General features: G+C 41.9%; 1 long non-coding RNA gene across 1 annotated transcript in view; it reads right to left on the bottom strand.

The window, feature by feature from the left end:
• LOC308472692 overlaps positions 1-19,387 on the bottom strand; it is a 68,330-nt gene that overhangs the window by 12,370 nt on the left and 36,573 nt on the right. The window contains exons 5-6 of the long non-coding RNA XR_013983632.1: positions 15,468-15,513; positions 13,185-13,266 (exon numbers count right to left, since the gene is read on the bottom strand). This is a non-coding gene — a long non-coding RNA (uncharacterized lncRNA). The remainder of the gene's footprint in view (positions 1-13,184; positions 13,267-15,467; positions 15,514-19,387) is intronic.

Here is a 19,387-nt window from a genome sequence, read left to right as displayed (position 1 = left end):
GGGATTCATTCATTTCGCATTTTAATACAAACTGATAAAATATACACTTCCCAAACCACATATTTGCATATATATATCGCCTTCAAAAATTGCACTTCTCTGAATTTTGTGATGCGTTTCTTCAACCAAAGAATGCATACAAAAGCACATATTAGTGAAAAGTGCATGTAGAAGTACAGGTATTCGTAATGATAGTGAACAAAAATGCATTATGTTACAGGAAAATTGTTTGCAGAACTGCATAAAATTGCACATGGGATACAAAATTGCACATGGAAATGCACACATTAGGAGAAACATGCACAAAAAATCCTTACATATTTCCACATGGCGTTTTTTAAAAATAGAAATTAACATATGCGGCAAATTGAAATTAAGATTAGAAAACAGAAATTGAGAGAAATTGAAATTGACAGTCATCCATCCCTAGTTACCTGGGTATATTTTCCCATGGGTTATAAAAAGAAGGTTAAACACACAAGCCCCTTTCATGCATTTAGCATGCGAAAGTGGCTCCATGTATATTATGGGCAGCTGCTGATGTGAGCATGCTGCCATGTTGAGCATGGACGTCCAAGGAAGAGAAGCCTGCTCATGCACATAGGCTTCCATGGGATTGTGAAACCTGCTTGCTCAGATTTCCCCATCCTATAGAAGCCTATGCATGTTGAATTCTGTGCATATAGGCTTCCATTTGCAGATGTATGGAAGTGAGAGCTGGACCATAAAGAAGGCTGATCGCCGAAGAATTGATGCTTTTGAATTATGGTGCTGGAGGAGACTCTTGAGAGTCCCATGGACTGCAAGAAGATCAAACCTATCCATTCTTAAGGAAATCAGCCCTGAGTGCTCACTGGAAGGACAAATCGTGAAGCTGAGGCTCCAATACTTTGGCCACCTCATGAGAAGAGAAGACTCCCTGGAAAAGACCCTGATGTTGGGAAAGATGGAGGGCACAAGGAGAAGGGGACGACAGAGGACGAGATGGTTGGATAGTGTTCTCGAGGCTACCAGCATGAGTTTGACCAAACTGTGGGAGGCAGTGGAAGACAGGAGTGCCTGGCGTGCTCTTGTTCATGGGGTCACGAAGAGTCGGACATGACTAAACGACTAAACAACAACAACATGCTCAATATTTGGACATGCGGCCAACTGGGGAACCTCAATGGAGGGGCCAGTGACATGATGCCACTGCCTCTTGTGCTTGTGCCACTTTGCCTTAACGAACTGATGAAGAGGTATATATAAACATGCAAAACAGCTTTAGTATACAGAAGCACGGCCACTGCTGGGGAAACTAAATGGACCTTGCAAACTGTTCTTCTGATTCCTCTGGAACCATAGTACCTAGTGAAAGGGGTCCAACTGAATTCATTACATTCTGGCATTGCCTTCCCCTTGAGGAGCTTATTCATTTGCAGGAAGGTGTGTTGTTGTTATTTTACATGTGAAAGCATTTAGCCATGTCACCACCCAGTTGCATTCTGACAGGATGTAGTCTAGGAAGAGAATACTCTGTGGTTTTTCTAAACATTTTAGTCACCTCTCAGACAAATGAGCTTGTGTTGCAGTTGTAGTATCAAGGATCCTACAATGTTGCTTGATCTATACCAGGCACATCCAACAGGTAGATTGTGATCACTGAACATCTGTGGTAGATCACTGGCTTCCCCCCAAAGAAGCTCAACAAGTTTGGCTCCCTTAAAGAAATCTCAACATTTTTGCCCTGAACTCCTAAAAAGGGTCTTCTTCCTTAAGAGAAGCTCAGGAACTTTGACCTGCCAGTTTTTAACTCTGTGAGTAGATTGCAGTCTCTTGGGAGTTGGCCACCCAGATCTATACTATTATTTATTTATCTTAAGTATTACTAATTGCGTTCATTTGTTGTGAATGTCTCAAAAGCAACAAAAATGTCTCAAAGCAACTTACAAATCCATAAAATACAAGCAGTTAAAAACCCGAAGGAAAAAGAAAACAGAATCCAACCAACAGAATTTCTAAAGTGCTCACCCTACGATAACTAGAAGGCGGCAAAATCCTGCCTGCCCAAGAAAGGATGAGCACCACAAAAAAGCCACAATCATATCAAGGTGCAATCCAAATTAACAGCCAAAAGACAGGACAAACAAGAAGGTCCTAGTCTGGCACCTGAAAACTGACAGTGATGGTGCCAGATGTGTTTCACGGGATAATTCCACAAATGGGGCGCCACCATGGAAAAAGCCTGTTCTCTTAATGCCACTCTCTGCACATTCCTTAGACAAAGCAAATGGAGAGGAGCCTCTGACTATAGGGTCCAGGTATGTTTGGGTGGGATAGGCCAGTCCTATATAATGTTAAGTGGGTGTTCAACACCTTCTCTCAATAGCTGCAGTGTGCTTCTTGGGGCCCAGGCAGAATGCAAACCGTTGTACTTCCCCTAAGTGTACATGGAAATTATGGTTCCCTGTACCAGGAGGGATACTTTGCCTGCACAAGTGCATGTCACGTGTTGCTCTGTTCCTGCCTCAAAAACTCAATGTACTTTGTATCTCTCATATTGCTTTCCTCAACTCCATTTCCTCCAGCCCAATTAGACAGGCCAAAAGGCAATGTTTGATTCTTACCAATAAGGTCCACTTAAAAAGAGGGTGGGGGCAAACCAGACACAACTGTCAAGACTTTGTGTCTAAAAAAACATTTGGTAAGTTAATAAGGTTTATGGCAAGGCGACAGAGTATTACAGTAAGTTCCTGGATGCGATGTCATGAAAAAGTGCTCTTTTCATTAGCAAAATGTTTCCTTTAGGCCACGGGTTTGACATTTTGTCAATCCCCTTACTTCACTGGAGTGGTATTCCTGTGAATTCATAATTGCTTTACTTGCTCTGTTATGATGCCACCCTCTTCCATCTCTGTATCAGAACTTGAATTCTTAACTCTGTGGCAGTGACCACAGGGGTTTATAAAGCAAACTAGTAACCAACAGATCAATTATTTCAAGATCCTGTTTCTCAAGATTTCTTTCAATAACTTTTTTTTATTATTATTTAGTTTAGAAATATCCCCAGGCACAAGAGTCCTAAATTACAAAATTTGCTTCAGTACCCCAAATGTATATACAGTGGTACCTCAGGTTACATACGCTTCAGGTTACACACTCCCCTAACCCAGAAATAGTGCTTCAGGTTAAGAACTTTGCTTAGGATGAGAACAGAAATCGTGCTTCGGTGGCACGGCAGCAGCAGGAGGCCCCATTAGCTAAAGTGATGCTTCAGGTTAAGAACAGTTTCAGGTTAAGAACGGACCTCCGGAACAAATTAAGTACTTAACCCGAGGTACCACTGTAATGTCAACATTCATAATGGAACCGGGGTCTGGATTCTTCATCTCCACCCCCAACATAATCTAAAAATTAATTGGAGTCCTATAATGCAGAACCACGGAAGTCACAGCTCCATATCCATATTTGGAACCCAGGGCCAATATCAGTACCTGGCATCCTCAGGCATATATCTGTGCCCCAGCATCCTGGCAGAGCAACTGCTACCTGCCCTGAGTTCCCCTTTGCCATTTGTTTTAAATGGAGCATTGCCACCAAGCAATAGGAGATATATAAGTAGACACTAGACGAGAGGTCAGCAGGGGGCCAGTCCACTGTCCCTCAGACCTTGTGGGGAGCCGGACTATATTTTTTGGGGGGGAGGAAATGAACAAATTCCTATGCCCCACAAATAACCCAGAGATGCATTTTAAATAAAAGCACACCTTCTATTCATGTAAAAACATGCTGATTCCCTGACCATCTGTGGGCCGGATTTAGAAGGCGATTGGGCCTTAGTTTGCCTACCCATGCACTAGACCTAGCTGCCCAGGGTTGCTAGGAACACTGCTGCCTGTCACCATCAACAGGTTGATCTGCTAATGAAACAGGGTTGAACAATGTCCCATGGTAGCCAGAGAGATGGGTCAGTAGCAGCAGGAAATCATAAGTTTAATTTAAATGCCCGCTGATAAATTTTCTCTTAAGAATATATAGCTTTCCACAATAATTATTGTCTGTTTTTAACTCTTTTACATGGTTTTTATTATATGTTTTATGTAGTGTTGCTCTAAACTGCTTTGATTTTTTAAAAATGATACAGCAGTATATATTTTAAATACAAAAAAACAAAACAAAACCTTGGCAATGGCCCCCAAAAGCAGAAGATGGGCTTGCCGGAACCTGAATGAAGCCATTGGGAGTTATAATTCCCAGCAACCTTAACCAACTACACTTCCCAAGATTCTTTGGAGGAAGACACGTGTTTTAAATATATAGTGTGTACTATTTTGTTTTATATAAAGTTTACCAAACTGAGGCAGTCTTTGAATTCATGCTATGGCATTCCAGATGCTGGAAGACCACAATGTGTTGCCGTCCTCAGGGAAAAGCTCATGCCAATCCTTTAAGATTACAACAATCACATTGCAGTTGCCTGCCAGAATTGGGAAGAGGAAGTCAGCCAGATCTAGATAATAATAATAATAATAATAATAATAATAATAATAATAATAATAATAATTTATTTATTTATACCCCACCCATCTGGCTGGGTTTCCCCAGCCACTCTGGATGGCTTCCAACCGAATATTAAAAACAATACAGCATCAGACATTAAAAACTTCTTTAAACAGGGCCGCCTTCAGTTGTCTTTTAAAAGTAAAATAGTTGCTTATTGCCTTGACATCTGGTGGGAGGGCGTGCCATAGGGCAGGCGCCACTAACGAGAAGGCCCTCTGCCTGGTTCCCTGTAACCTCACTTCTTGCAGTGAGGAAACCGCCAGAAGGCCCTTGGAGCTGGACCTCAGTGTCCGGGCTGGATGGTGAGGGTGGAGAGGCTCCTTCAGGTATACTGAACTGAGGCCGTTCAGGGTTTTAAAGGTCAGCACCAACACTTTGAATTGTGCTCAGAAACGTTCTGGGAGCTCTGTGGCATCTTACATTTACCTAGGTTATCATTGGTTGGTTCCTCCATTTCCTGGGAGACAAAACAATCCCACTCACGAGCATATGCTCCCAAATGAAATGCTGCACAAATACCTTCTGTGAATTTTCTGGCTTATAAGCATCTATTAAATACAACTCCCTTCCAAAGTGCAATTTCAGCACTAGGGAAATTTCTTTTTCTGAGAACTGAATGAGCAGAAGCTATGCTTCATATGAATTCTCTAGCCCCTGCTGTCTGGCTTGTATTAACTTTTCCATTACTAGTGCATTTCGAACCGTTTTCATAACAATGCTGTCTGCATCTGGAGGGAGGAGACTGGGGTTTATTTTTTTCCTGTGGGTAGCTTTAACCAGCTCTGCAGCTACCAGCCATCATGATGTGCTATCCTGGAAGCTGTATTGACTTATTTTGCCAACACAGGAGATTCATTAGGGATTCTAATGGGGGAAATTCCAGCTGGCTGCATGTTTCGGATAGTAAATCTGCGGCAAGCTTGCATGTTATTTTTTTCATTTGTTTCTTAATATGTAGTACGATCAGATGTTGATTGTATATGGCAGGTGGAGGGAAGCATTGAAAGGTTCATTTTTTAGTCTTGCAGCTGACATTTGAAAACAGCACCCAATACATTCCACTCCAAATTAATGAAATTCCAAGTTCAGAATGGTATTGTCTGACTGCAAATATGTATAGTTTGTTTTTGTACAATTGAGTTTTAGGTTTCCCAATAATGTTTAGCAGAACTGGAGGTGACACGATGCAGATGGGGATAATGGACTGGTGGAGAGAAAGGCCCAGAGAAGTATGAACAATGGAATAAATTCCACCTGCATGGCCCATGAAAGCCCTGCTCCAGTTTCTGTACTCCAGTTAAGGCATTACACACATATTACCAAGCTATCTTCTAAAACTAATGAGGATTAGATATTTAATTGTTAACAAAAATAAAACTAAGATTGTCAGGATGTCAACCTCTCTTCCAGACTTCACATGATGAATCAGTTCAATATGCAGGTTGCATGTGGCCTCAACAGAGTTGGCACACTAGGTTTTTAATTTATTGTCTATATATTGTCTTACTCATATTTGTAGACTGCTACGGCTGACTGAGTACAGCCAATTCCCGCTTTCTCGGCCCTCTCTTTTTTGTAAAAAGAAAAATACAAAGTCCTGTATTCTGAGTTAGTAGCAGCACATTTTGCAGTGTGTTTGAATGGTTACTATTTGGGCCTATAGATCAGAGCTTCTTTCTTCCAGATTAAAGGGGGGGGGAGCATTTTTTTTTAAAAAAATATTTCAATATATGGGCGTGTGATGGGGAAATCTTTGTTCATGTTGATTCCTACCCACATGCAAAATTTGAGTTCTGGAATATGAATTGGAGTGATTTTTCACATGCAAGTAGAAATGGAATGTGGTAGCTTGGCCTGACAAGGAAGGTTGTGAAGATGAGCAGTATGGAAAATGATGAGAATTATGCCGTAAATCAGCAGGACTGGAATCTAGTTCAGGTTGTGACAGCAAAAGCTGCACAAAGAGAGAGGAAGAAGAACATGTTGACCAGCAAAAGCAGGAGAGCATGGTGAGTACTAGATAATAATAGCTAGTGTAGTATAGTGGTTAAAGTGTTGATGTAGGACCTGAGGACCAAGGTTCAATTCCCCACTTACTCATACGTTCCATGGGTGTCAGGATGCTGTCAGCGGCTCCCGGCTGGTTGCCCAGGAAAGTACAGTATAAAGACAAGGAAAAGTTTATTAACATCTTTTTTATTTCATTTTTTACAGAGAGAGGCTATAGAGCCCAGCCTCTTGTATAATGGTGTTGTCCCGAGTGAATCTCCACCCTCATCTCTCCTACTTCCTCATTCATCACTTCTGTGGGTGCTGCTATGGGCCCTCTGTCTTTGAGCTCTTTGCTCTCCTACTTTTAAGGCTTGCCGGTTTCTGGGAGATGGAGGGTCTGGAATGCTTTCTAATGACAATGTATCAGCTGGGTGTTGTTCCAGCTCTCCCATGATTTCCCAGCTTTCCCCCTCATTTACCTCTGAGCTGCCACCTCCCTCAACCCCCTGTGGTAAATCTACACTGTCTTCCTCTTCCTCCTCCCTGGAAGGGTCAGGAGGGGGAGGCAGTCTCCACCATTCCTCCTCTGCCCAGTCCCTGACAATGGGTGACCTTGGGCCAATGACTGTCTCTCAGCCTAACCTATCTCACAGGGTTCTTGTGAGGATGAGAGAGTGAGAAACATGTGCACAACCTTGAATTCACTGGAGGGAAGGTGAGATAATAACAATAATACTGGAACTGGAAAATGGTGACTGTACATGGAGGAAATCCAAAAATGAGCAGTAACCCCAAATCATGCCAGAGCAGTTGAAATCAAGGAGGAGCGAGGATAGTGCAGACCAATTCTTCCACCTGAAATCATTCTCCAAGAAGCAGGACAGGGAAAGCAAGATAGTTGAGCTGGGTCCTGGGTGTGGCAGTAGACGCTCAGGATTGCTTTACAATAGGTTCGAAGTGGCTGACCATCAATAATGGGCACTGTGTTTCCTGGGACCATCACATACCAAAGCATTTCCATGATCATTTCAGTTAGAGGCTATAAAAAGCCAAAAAGAAGTGCAGACATGGCACCAGTTAATGCCCAAGGCAACGCAGATTTAGCGTGAACCTTTAGCTGCAGACAGGCGGCAAGATTAATTGCACGTGTTTCAACCACCTGAGACAGGAGGCGACTGTATATGCTCCATAAAAGGCTACTTCACATTTTTAACAAGCTGTTGAATTGCTACTGACCAGAGACCAAAAGAAGGCTCTGAATGCTGCCAGTTTCACAAAACAACTTCTGCTAGAATAATCAGACTGTAGACGATTCATTGAAAAGGGTTGTTTTCAAATTCAAAAATGTCGGCCCAAATAAGGGCAGGACAGGTTAAATAAAACATTTGCTGCCCCAGACGAAAGATGACAAAGTGGTCAGCGACTGCCTTAAAGGAAATTTTTTACTACTTCAGTAGTTTCCGCTAAGTGAAACGACACACGCTTGCAATAGGAGTCACCCCTTTGGTTCTTTCCAATAGGTGTGTCGAAAAGGACTTGAGCCCGATATAATCGCATAACCAGTGCTAATTTTAGATCTGTTTTCACATTTTTAGTGTGTTTTCGCTTAGCAGGTCACATATCCCGGTTTTACAAATATGGTGTCTAAAAATATACCCGTACCATTTCACTTCCTCCATTCAAAACATTCTTGAAAAGTCAAAGTTTGAGGGTAGGCTGTACCAAAATCTGGGCAAATAGGATTGTGTAGCCAAATAGTGTTACTGGAGCTCTCCTAGACCCCATCTGTACTATATATACCACTTTAAATAGTCATGGCTTCCCTATAAGCAGTGCTTGGGGGGGGGGGATAGGGGTACACATACCCCTAAGCATTTTATAAATCTTTGTACTTTTGTCCATTTACTGTATTTATTTGGTGATTTTCTTGAGTCAAAATGAGAGTTCCCCTAAACATTTTTTAGGGGGAAAAAGCACTGCCTATAAGAATCCTGGGAACTGTAGTTTGTTAACTGTTCTGAGAGTTGTAAGGAGACCCCTAATCCCTCTCGCACAGCTACATTTCCCAGAGTTACCTGGGAAGAGGGCTTGTTGGTTCAGTCACTCTGAAATGCGTCATAGGAAGTGATGAAAGAAAGAAAATGAAAGAAAGAAGAAGAAGAGTTTGGATTTGATATCCCGCTTTATCACTACCCGAAGGAGTCTCAAAGCGGCTAACATTCTCCTTTCCCTTCCTCCCCGACAACAAACACTCTGTGAGGTGAGTGGGGCTGAGAGACTTCAGAGAAGTGTGACTAGCCCAAGGTCACCCAGCAGCTGCATGTGGAGGAGCGGAGACGCGAACCCGGTTCCCCAGATTAGGAGTCCACCGCTCTTAACCACCATTAAGATATTTTAAATCAGGTTACTTTGTGGAATATATTTTCAACCCTTTACCCCAAATGGGACCTAGAACTAAGGGGAAAGGAAGTTCATACATTTATTTTATATTTACATCTTGCCTTTCTTCCACCAGAAAGCCAAATATGGCATGCGTAGTCACCAATCCAGGCAGAAACCAAACACAGAGCTGCTTAACACTAGCTTCATGTACCTTCAGGTCACGCCCTGAGCATACTTGAGTATCCTGCCACTTTCTGTGGAACCCACAGAGCAGAGCCCTGACAAACAGTTTCTAGGAATCATATCCTGACAGGGAAATTCTGTAATGAAGTGGTTTTCATATTTACTGCTGTGCTTATTTTTATGTACTCATATTCAGGATTATGAAAACACTTTGTGGTTCGTCCTACCCATTTATCTGAGATATTTATTGACCGCATGGGCTAATAATTCATAGGAAAGCTGCATTGCTTTATTAAAAACGGAGAACAGCTGTCTGAAACAAAATGTGTATTAATGTTGTTCCATGAAGTAATCGCGGAACGCTTCAGAAAGAAGTGTCTACAGCCTGGGTCTGTCTGTTTTCGCAAGGGACTTAAATTGGAGAGACCAAAACACATAATGGAAAATGTCAAGTTTGATTCTGTCTACCTCATTGTTTTGATGGACTTGTATTGCGCACCTGTTGCATATGGAGAGCTCAAGTAGAGCCATGAGAATACTTTGGATCAAAAATAAATAAACCTCTCATTTCAAGGAAATGTTGTCCCAATTCCTTGTGTCCTCCTGATCATGTTATTCCATGACCCAAACTGATACTTTGTTTCCAGGGTTTGCCCTACTGTTTTGCATTACTGTTTTAATGTATTATTATTATTATTATATATTCAAGTAAGCAAAAATGAAACCTCAAAAGAGTTACAAAAGGGAGCATTTTAGTCCTGTGAGAGCTCCTGGGTTAAAATGAAACCACATATTAATTTGTGAGATTGAAGTTGGATTTATTCAGATGCAATAATTTTGGTATCCCTCACTTCTTTTCTCTCATGTACTATAATATAAAATGTTTTTGTTGAGGTGACTTCCAGATACTTTATTTAGAATAAATATGCTCAGGAAATATGGTATGGGTCTTCACTGATCTTTTAAAAACATACATGTTTACCCTGCTTTCCTCAGAAACCTTTATGGCCACACTTGACTGAGGCCTGCCTGGTGTTGCCTCTGAAACCTTGACTACAGAATTCAGGCTATACATCATATTGATTTATTACTACACAGTGGTGCCATCAGGACAGGACTGTAGGGCAAATGTCCAACCCCCACCCTCCGCTTTAGTTGAATGAAGAGGAGTTCCTCTCCAGGCAGCTGCGCTGGCTTGCCACAGTTTGAAATAAGTGAAGAAAGACACAAAATGATGTAAGAACCAATAGGGCCTTTGGGGATAGAGAATAACCTTCCCATTGCAGTGTTGTCGGTGGTAGGCTGAGATTAATTTATGGTCTAGAAATTTTTATACAGAGCATTGTTTTCTTGTATGTAAGAACCTGCCATGGCACTGCATGTGGGCTATAAAGGCATATATATACATAAATACACAAACAAACAAGAGTTCCCGTATGATTCCCCAGTATAAGGAGGGTTACATTCCAGGGAAAGCACGTAAGTCTAATAGCACCTTGGACAAGGAGTAATATGTTTAGCTGGCAACATTTCCTTGCAGGAAGAAAGGCAAGATGGGGAATCTCACCAACGGCTGTGCCCAGCTGTGCTGAAATTCACTATCTGCAGCACTGAATTATCTGTACGGAATTGTCATTTTTTATTCTGCTTATCCAGGGAAGCTATGAATATCCCATGTGGCTTCAAAATGTATCCTTATCCAAAAGATGAGCTAGTGACGCCTGATTTTCCAGCCCTTCTGGTGAAAATATTGCAGAACTGAAAAATAGATTTAAGTGGCTGCCTTGAAAACACACATGACATCATTCTTCAAAGCAGTTTGCAATTTTCAAACCCCTGTGGAATATCTCGTGGCTTTCATTATTTTCATCGGTGGATAGCAGGGACCTTATTCCTCCACCTCATTAGCTTGTGTTGGAACTCCTCAAAAGCCATTACTCCAGTGCAAGGGAAATAACAAATTCCTGGCAACTCAGGATTCCAGTCTGAAGATTGGGGAACTGTGGTATTCCAGTGAGAGTTGCACTTGTGGGGGAATATTACATGGGTTGACCACCACAGTGTCGAACTGTTTCTCTCAGCCTAACCTACCTCACAGGGTTGCTCTGGGGATTAAATGAGGAAGGAAGAACCACCTTGAGCTCATTGGAGAAAAAGGTGGGGTATAAATGCAATGAAATAAAAAATAAAAAATATTATATACGACTGCTCATACACAATTTCCATTGCGTTGAAAACAGTCAAGTACAGTGGTACCTCTGGTTACAAACTTAATTTGTTCCGGAGGTCCGTTCTTAACCCAAAACCATTCTTAACCTGAGGCACGCTTTCACTAATGGGGCTGCCAGCTCGTGAATTCCGCTCGCATCCCGGGGCAAAGTTTGCAGCCAGGGGCATCTACGTCCGGGTTAACGGAGCTTTTTACCCGAAGCATTCATAAGGAGGACGGTATGTAACCTGAGGTTCCACTGTAGCTGGTTGTTTTATTTTAAAAGCTTATTTTCCTTCCCTAAACATGACTAGGATGAAAACAAAATATTTGACTTTGTTTTCTGTTACTGGACAGAGGCATCTTCCAGTGAAATGGCCAAGGTGAAACCACACTAACCACTGAGAGCAAGGTAGAAATTTTACTCTCACATTGGGCAAAGAGTAAATAGTGTATTTGGAACCTTAAAAAGAAAAACATAGGCTGAATTAAAGATTCATTCTACAGTGCCTTGCACAGATTGAGTTAAAGCTGACCATCCTTTCCCCCTTTGTTTGCTTGCTTTTACTTTTTATTATGCAAGTACAAAAAGAGAACAAGATTGTGAGCACAGATTAAATAAAATATGGAAGGCACACATTAATGACAAATGCAAAGCTAATTTATCTGTCCGTATGTAATTGCAGTGGTATAATTTTCTTTAAAAACAAACAAACAAACAAACAAACCACAAATTCATCCCTCATATCCAAAAGTCCTAGCATTCTTTCTATAAAGCAAATAACTATGAACCAGCTCCTCAATGTTTCCTTATAAAACCTTGAGCTTAATAAAGTTGTTGATTTAATTACATAATTCTTGCTGCTATTTTTCTTCCTCCTCTGATAGATAACTTTCATCTCTACCTTGCATCCCCTTCACCTCCACCTAACCTCAGTTTTCCCTTCACCTATGCTTCCCTTCGAGCTTGAGAGAAAAATGGGCTTTTAGTAAGTGAGAGAGAGAGAGAGAGAGTATAGATATATGCACAAGTATTTTCAGTAACATTGACATCCAGCTTTTAATCTCTGTGCAAGGCCTTTTTCTGTTATTCAGTTCTACATCTCCAGCTTCCTGATTTATATGCCTACGTGGATTTCTCAACACAGTATACAGGAGAACAACTTTCTTCTGTATCTTTCCAAAATTCCATCATTTGCCCACCCAGTTCAGTTACAGTGTGTCGTCAGTATTTATATGAGCTGCTGTTCAATGCAACTTCCTGGTAAACTTTGCCACACAGTCAATGTTAAATCAAAAGATTAATTTGTGATTACTTCCAGATAGAAAAGGGGTTTCTTTCTTTTTCCACTCACCACCACCGGCTTATTTATTTAATTTTATTTTTTACTCACCAAGCAGCTGAAGGAAGGAAAACAGAGTCAAAGATGGGGTCAGATCCAAATTTCCCAAGAGCAGCACTGGGGTCAGGGCCAAGTCCAGATGAGAGGTTGGCCAGTGCTTTGTAGAATAGATCAGGATGTTAGCTTAGTGATTGACAAGGCTGACTATTTTGCAAGATTTTAATTATTCCATCATCTCTTTGACAGCTCTCAACCATTTCCTGCTGAATGAAGCTGTGGTCCTTTTCTCACCTGCTTCTTCTTGGTCTATGGCCATTCTTTGTTCAAAAGCAGTAAGAAAGATGCAAGCTTTATTTCAAGTTTTTTTTTTTATTCATGGCAGCAACTATTAATGAAATGTTATCTCTTTATTTTTAAAAGTTCTGTACCACCTTTCCAATCAAGCTGCTTAAGGAAACTTACAACAATACGAAGAGAGGCCAAGGTTGCAATCAAAATAAAAAAGCTAAATGATGCCTATTTTGTATAATTACCTCAGAGCACTTAAGGCACAGGGGTTCCTCACATGAAGATGGTTCCAGAGTTCACATGAATTCTGGAAACATTTTCTTCCTGCTGAATGAGAAAGATACAGACAAGACAAATATATGACTGATTAAAGGGCTACTTTACTGTCAGGTCTAGGCTCTTGTTTGTGACAGGCTGCCACAGAGCCTGGGTCTGACACAGGTAAGGTGATGTCGATGGGGCCAGACGCAGGAGGTGTGGCCATGAGTACACTGCAGGTCAGGACGGCTGGAGGTCAAATACCAGTGAGGGGAGAAAAACTAGTGTCTGCATTGTTACATGATGCAACAAGATGCTCAGACTACTGGGAGAGACTAGAAGAAAAAGTTTTACAGGACCTGGCACCTCTCTGATGATTTAGGAGGTCAACTGGCCAACTTTAGGATGTGATCCTACTTTCAGGCCTGCACTGCAGCCAGAGGGCATCCTTGATTTATGGAACCCAGCCTGACCAATAGGTTGAAAATCCAGAATGCTCAAGGGACAAGGCAGCAAAGGATGACCAGAGGAGCCCCCAGTTCCAGACCACCAGCCCATTTGTGCATAATAACAGTATCCTACCCTGTGTTCAAGTGCTAGAGTGGGAAATAAAATAACGTGTGTTCACATATTAGACATATTGAAAGTAATGTTTATAAAAAAGAAACTTGGTAAAGTTATGGGATAGATCTGAGAAAAGCAGATATAACGATTAAGCCAGCCACCTCCATTTTTATTTGAAAATTCCTTAGCAGTAAGAAGAAACTACTGTATAGACATTTGTGGACTCCACATTTGAGAATGTACTTTTTTGCCAAATGTAATTTAACATCAAACTTTCAATTCAGGAAGTTATTTGTCAAATCTGAAACAAAACTGGCAGTGCCTAATCTTTCCTGGTGTACACCACTGTGAATGCCAATGACTCTGCTACCTTGTAATGTTAACTGACAACACTTTGAAGTTCTAACTCAAGTATAGCCAGAATACACAAAATATGGTTAAACTGACAACACTAATAGAACTGACCATATTTAATGAAATGTAAAGACTTCTGACTGTATTATTTTCAACACAATACAGGGGAACCAAACAAAGTTTGTTTTCTTCTGGGACAGAAGTTGGCCGAAAACATTTTAGGTACGAGTCTGTCCATTTTTATTCTGCATGTGATTCTGGCTGTATCCCCCTGTTCAGCTTTCATCACAGCATAACTGCTATTTCTCCTTTCCTGTAGGTATGGCATTATTCAATATTACCTTCGATCCTGAGCCTCTGTCTTATTCTTCCAACCCTATGCAAGCCATGCATGGCTGTGGCTGCCATAAGGTAAAGATAAAGGTAAAGGGACCCCTGACCATTAGGTCCAGTCGTGGCCGACTCTGGGGTTGCGGTGCTCATCTCGCTTTATTGGCTGAGGGAGCCGGCATACAGCTTCTGGTTCATGTGGCCAGCATGACAGCCGCTTCTGGCAAACCAGAGCAGCACACGGAAACACCGTTTACCTTCCCGCTGGAGCGGTACCTATTTATCTCCTTGCACTTTGACATGCTTTCGAACTGCTAGGTTGGCAGGAGCAGGGACCGAGCAACAGGAGCTCACCCCATTGCGGGGATTCGAACCACCGACCTTCCGATCGACAAGCCCTAGGCTCTGTGGTTTAACCCACAGCGCCACCCGTGTCCCTTGTGGCTGCCATAGCTCTCCACAATCAACTGCCTATGACAGCCATGTCAATCCTTAGGTTGGCCATTTTCCTAGATAACAGAGGATCTGTGAACCCCCTTCTCCTTGGACCAGCAAAGTTGCAGTCATGAGGAGTGCATTCCTGTAAACAATAGCCCTTGAGGGTATGGCAGAGATGGCATGAATGTCCAAGATTTAGCTCCTCAGATACCAGCGAAGGCCTATGCCCAAGAAATGTACTATTTTTGCTCTTTATGAATGAAATGTTCATGAAAATACTGTGACCAGAATAATGATGGATCTGTGGTATTTTCATTTGTGTGCCCTGTTTTATTTGTGTGCCTAGAGGGTAGGGGTTGGTGGCTGTGGTTTGGGGCACATCTGTTTTGTGCCATCGATGCAAAGCATCAGTTTTTTTAGCTCAGTTCAGAGGAGAGATATGGAAGATGACAAAATTAGCTCTAGACAAAATTTCATCACAATAACCAGGTTCACCAAAGCTCAGGCAAACATGTAGTTCCTCTCCCGTGTTCCTGCAAATAGTGATTCTTCTTATTTAAAAAAAATGAGGTGCTGATACTCACATATTGATAAAAGTGCCATGGGTGCCAGCAGAAAAGGGCTGCTGTCCTGGGCAAAAAAGAAAAAAGAAAAAAAGGTTATGGTACTTTGTATTGGTGAGTACTATCACAAAAAAGCACTGCCCACAAGAATAGAATTTGGGATGCTAGGCATTAAATAAATAAAGCTGTGAAAGGGCTATCCCCATGAGCATGCTCATAACTCTGACGTTTACTAGCTAGAGAAACATGAGTGTGCATAGGAAGCATCTATAGCCATAGAAGATGTCTCAATTCGTGCATAACCCACCATTAGTGTGGAAAGGAAATCCCTGCACTCACTCTCTAATAACAGAGACATGTGATCAAAGCTGCAGACCATCAGCTACAATTTTGTGCTTAAAAATCTTGGGTCAAACAGCAATTATATCACACTAGTCACCCAAAAGTAATATTTACATGCTCGAGACAAATATTAACGAGGGCTGCTCTGAATGTTTGAGTAAGGTTGCCATATTTCAAAAAGTAAAAAATCAGGACAGCCTGGAAGCTGTTGAGCTTTTTTTCCCCCTTGGACATAAATTCTACCTTTGAAATCCCGTAATGTCCAGAGAAATCCGGACATATGGCAGCCCTATGTTTGAGGGCATCAGTTTTTTATTAAAATTTTCACTGTCAAAGGATTGTGAATCTTTATCAGATCAGTATCTAAATGCTATTAATGTTTAGCCTTAGCTTTAACATCCTCAGATAAGATATGCAAGCCAAATACAAAACTCACACACTATAGAATGCTAGCGCTAATTCAGATTTTCGCCAACTGGATTGCACACAGAAAACACTGACACAGTCCCCTCTGTGGACAGGATTTGACGCAGTTCTAGCTTGTCCTACTCATCAAAGCCTTCTGAACCATCTCTTTTACAGTTCAAACATTTACTATAATGGAAGCAAGCACACCTTCTATGATTTATATAATATGTTGGCATATCACACATATGCATAAATTAAAAACAAGGTAAACATAATTGCAGAACTGAAGAACTCTTAGTCACATTAGGTAAAGGGACCCCTGACCATTAGGTCCGGTCATGACCGACTCTGGGGTTGCAGCGCTCATCTCACTTTATTGGCCGAGGGAGCCGGTGTACAGCTTCCGGGTCATGTGGCCAGCATGACCAAACCACTTCTGGCGAACCAAAGCAGCACATGGAAATGCCGTTTACCTTCCCGCCGGAGTGGTACCTATTTATCTACTTGCACTTTGATGTGCTTTCGAACTGCTAGGTTGGCAGGAGCAGGGACCGAGCAACGGGAGCTCACCCCGTTGCGGGGATTTGAACCGCCAACCTTCTGAGCGGCAAGTCCTAGGTTCTGTGGTTTAACCCACAGTGCCACATTAGAGGCATGGCCTATTCAAATGTAACAGTGTTTGAGGGCAACAATGATTTTTATTCTCTGCTGCCAATAAGTTTCTTCAGAATTTTGTCCAACAATGCATATAGGAAATGACCTATGAAGTCGATACTTTTGCTGTCCAGAAAAACTGAGTCCCCTTCTGCTCATTATGACAGATTTGCTACTTTGCAGACAAAGTCGATCTTACTTGGCTGTATTGGGCAGAGGAATATATGTTTTATCACAGAGCCAAAGTTTGACATACAAGAGTCCTGGTTACCCTCCTTATGGGGCTCCATTTCAATCCCTGTCATTTACAGTATGAAGGGAGAGTTTGAGGGCATGCATGCAGAACCAGTTCCAAGTTGGACCGCCACTCATCTTGGCTGGTAAAAGCCACCTGGGAGAAGTAGTGTTCTTTGCAGACTATAAATATTTAGTCCTTCAGTAATGGAAGAGTTCCCACAGGCTTCAAACCAGTGCTTTCGGCCCTGTCAGGTTCCAGTTTCAGGCCCCATCAGCTTACTTAAAGCAAAACAAAAAATTCAGAGGCAAAGACTTGGATAGTGAGACCATTAAGAAGCAGCGATGTTCTTTCACAAGACGTTGCAAACCAAGCAAGAGCTGGCCTACGTAAGAAGGTGGTGAACTCTCCTTCATTGGAGGTTTTTAAACAGAAACTGGGTGGTCATCTGTCAGGGATTTTTTAATTGTGATTCTTGCACTGTTGGAGGTTAAACTAGATGATATTTGGGTCCGTTCCAACCCTATAGTTCTATTATTTTATTATTCTAAGCTTACCTGATACAAAAGATAGGCTTTATAAATGCTGGATTTATGCTCCATTCAAAATATCAGTCTTTCTTTCTTACTATAACCTGGTTTTGTCCTCACTAGCATTATAAAACCACTTGTCTGATCAATGACAAACATTGAAGAAAGAGCCTATCCATTTCCCATTATCAGACTGATTAGCTGCAATCAGGTTATATGATATACATATGTAGGCTTTGGGGGCAATTGAGAGAATGACTTTCCACATGTGCCTGTAAACCAGCACTAGCTGGAATCAGTTCAGTTTGGATAGTGCATTGGTACCTGTGCCCATTATCAGCTGTAAATGGTTTTCTGCCTCTGGATCCAGATGTGAATGCAAATCTGCATCAAATTACCACAGGTAATTTGCATGCACTACTGTATGTAGTACTGCTTGAAAGGATATCCCTGGAATGAGCCTTTAGTCATGGACTACAGTCGCGGGTGGCACTGTGGGTTAAACCACAGAGCCTAGGACTTGCCGATCAGAAGGTCGGCGGTTCGAATCCCCGCGACGGGGTGAGCTCCCATTGCTCGGTCCCTGCTCCTGCCAACCTAGCAGTTCGCAAGCACATCAAAGTGCAAGGAGATAAATAGGTACCGCTCCGGCTGGAAGGTAAGAGGCGTTGCCGCGCGTTGCTCTGGTTCGCCAGCTGGACAAATGACCCATAAGCTGTACGCCAACTCCCTTGGCCAATAAAGCGAGATGAGCGCCGCAACCCCAGAGTCGGTCACAACTGGACCTAATGGTCAGGGGTCCCTTTACCTTTACTTTACAGTCATAGATAATAAGCCACATTTCCTAACATGAGCAGTATATGTTACATGGAGAATGCACTGTGTTAGTTTCTAAAGTGAAACTAATACATTAATTTTCATTAATGGGCTCAATAAAAAAAGTATTAAAAATGCTGCTGCTAATTTCCCAACTATTACTTCTTGTGACAGTCTCTTCAAATTCTGCAAAGAGCCGTGGCATATACAAGCTGTACTTGGCATGATCTGGAGGAAGGCAAGTTATATAACCGAGCTACTTTTTCAAGCACTTACCAACTGCGAATCTAATTTGTCTCAAACAGAGTCACACAGCCAGACTTTAATCCTGGAAATAACATTCAGGTGTGTGGCTTTTATAGGATAAAAAGGATCTTGATTAAACACCACTATGAAATATTTTGATGTATATTTTTCTCAACTGACAAATGTGGTTAATGGAATGGAAAGGATCCTTCCAGGTGTGTGTGTCTGGTATATGCACTTTCAAGCAACAAACCTCTCCCCCTAAAATAATTAAGGCTAAAAGTAACACGGATGTATAACAGGGATGTAAACCTCATTTGCACAGCACCATTATCCATGGCAATGATTAAACAGAGCCAGTGTGGTGTACTGGTTAGAGTGTCAGACTAGGATTTAGGAGCAGGGGATATGAAAGACTGCCTAAGATCCTGGACAGCCAATGCCAGTCTCAGTAGACAATACTGGGCAAAATAAATGAACACTTTGACTTGAAATAATGCCATTTCCTATGTTCCTATAAGTTTGGGACTGACCATAGAATGGCTAGTCCTTGAAAAGGAAACTCAGGAAGCAAACTAATTCTAGGTATTGGCGGGGGAGATGCTTCAGCATGGGAGCAGAGAGCCCCACTGTCTATCCCACATGAGGCAGTGATGGCCACCAACTTGGATAGCTTTAAAGAGAGTTAGACAAGTTCATGGAGGATAAGG

This window comes from Podarcis pityusensis (assembly GCF_964106645.2).
Source record: "Podarcis pityusensis genome assembly, chromosome: 1".
Taxonomy (NCBI): domain Eukaryota; kingdom Metazoa; phylum Chordata; class Lepidosauria; order Squamata; family Lacertidae; genus Podarcis; species Podarcis pityusensis.
The sequence above is the reverse complement of the archived record's forward strand: the minus strand, read 5'-3'. Positions and strand labels throughout refer to the sequence as shown.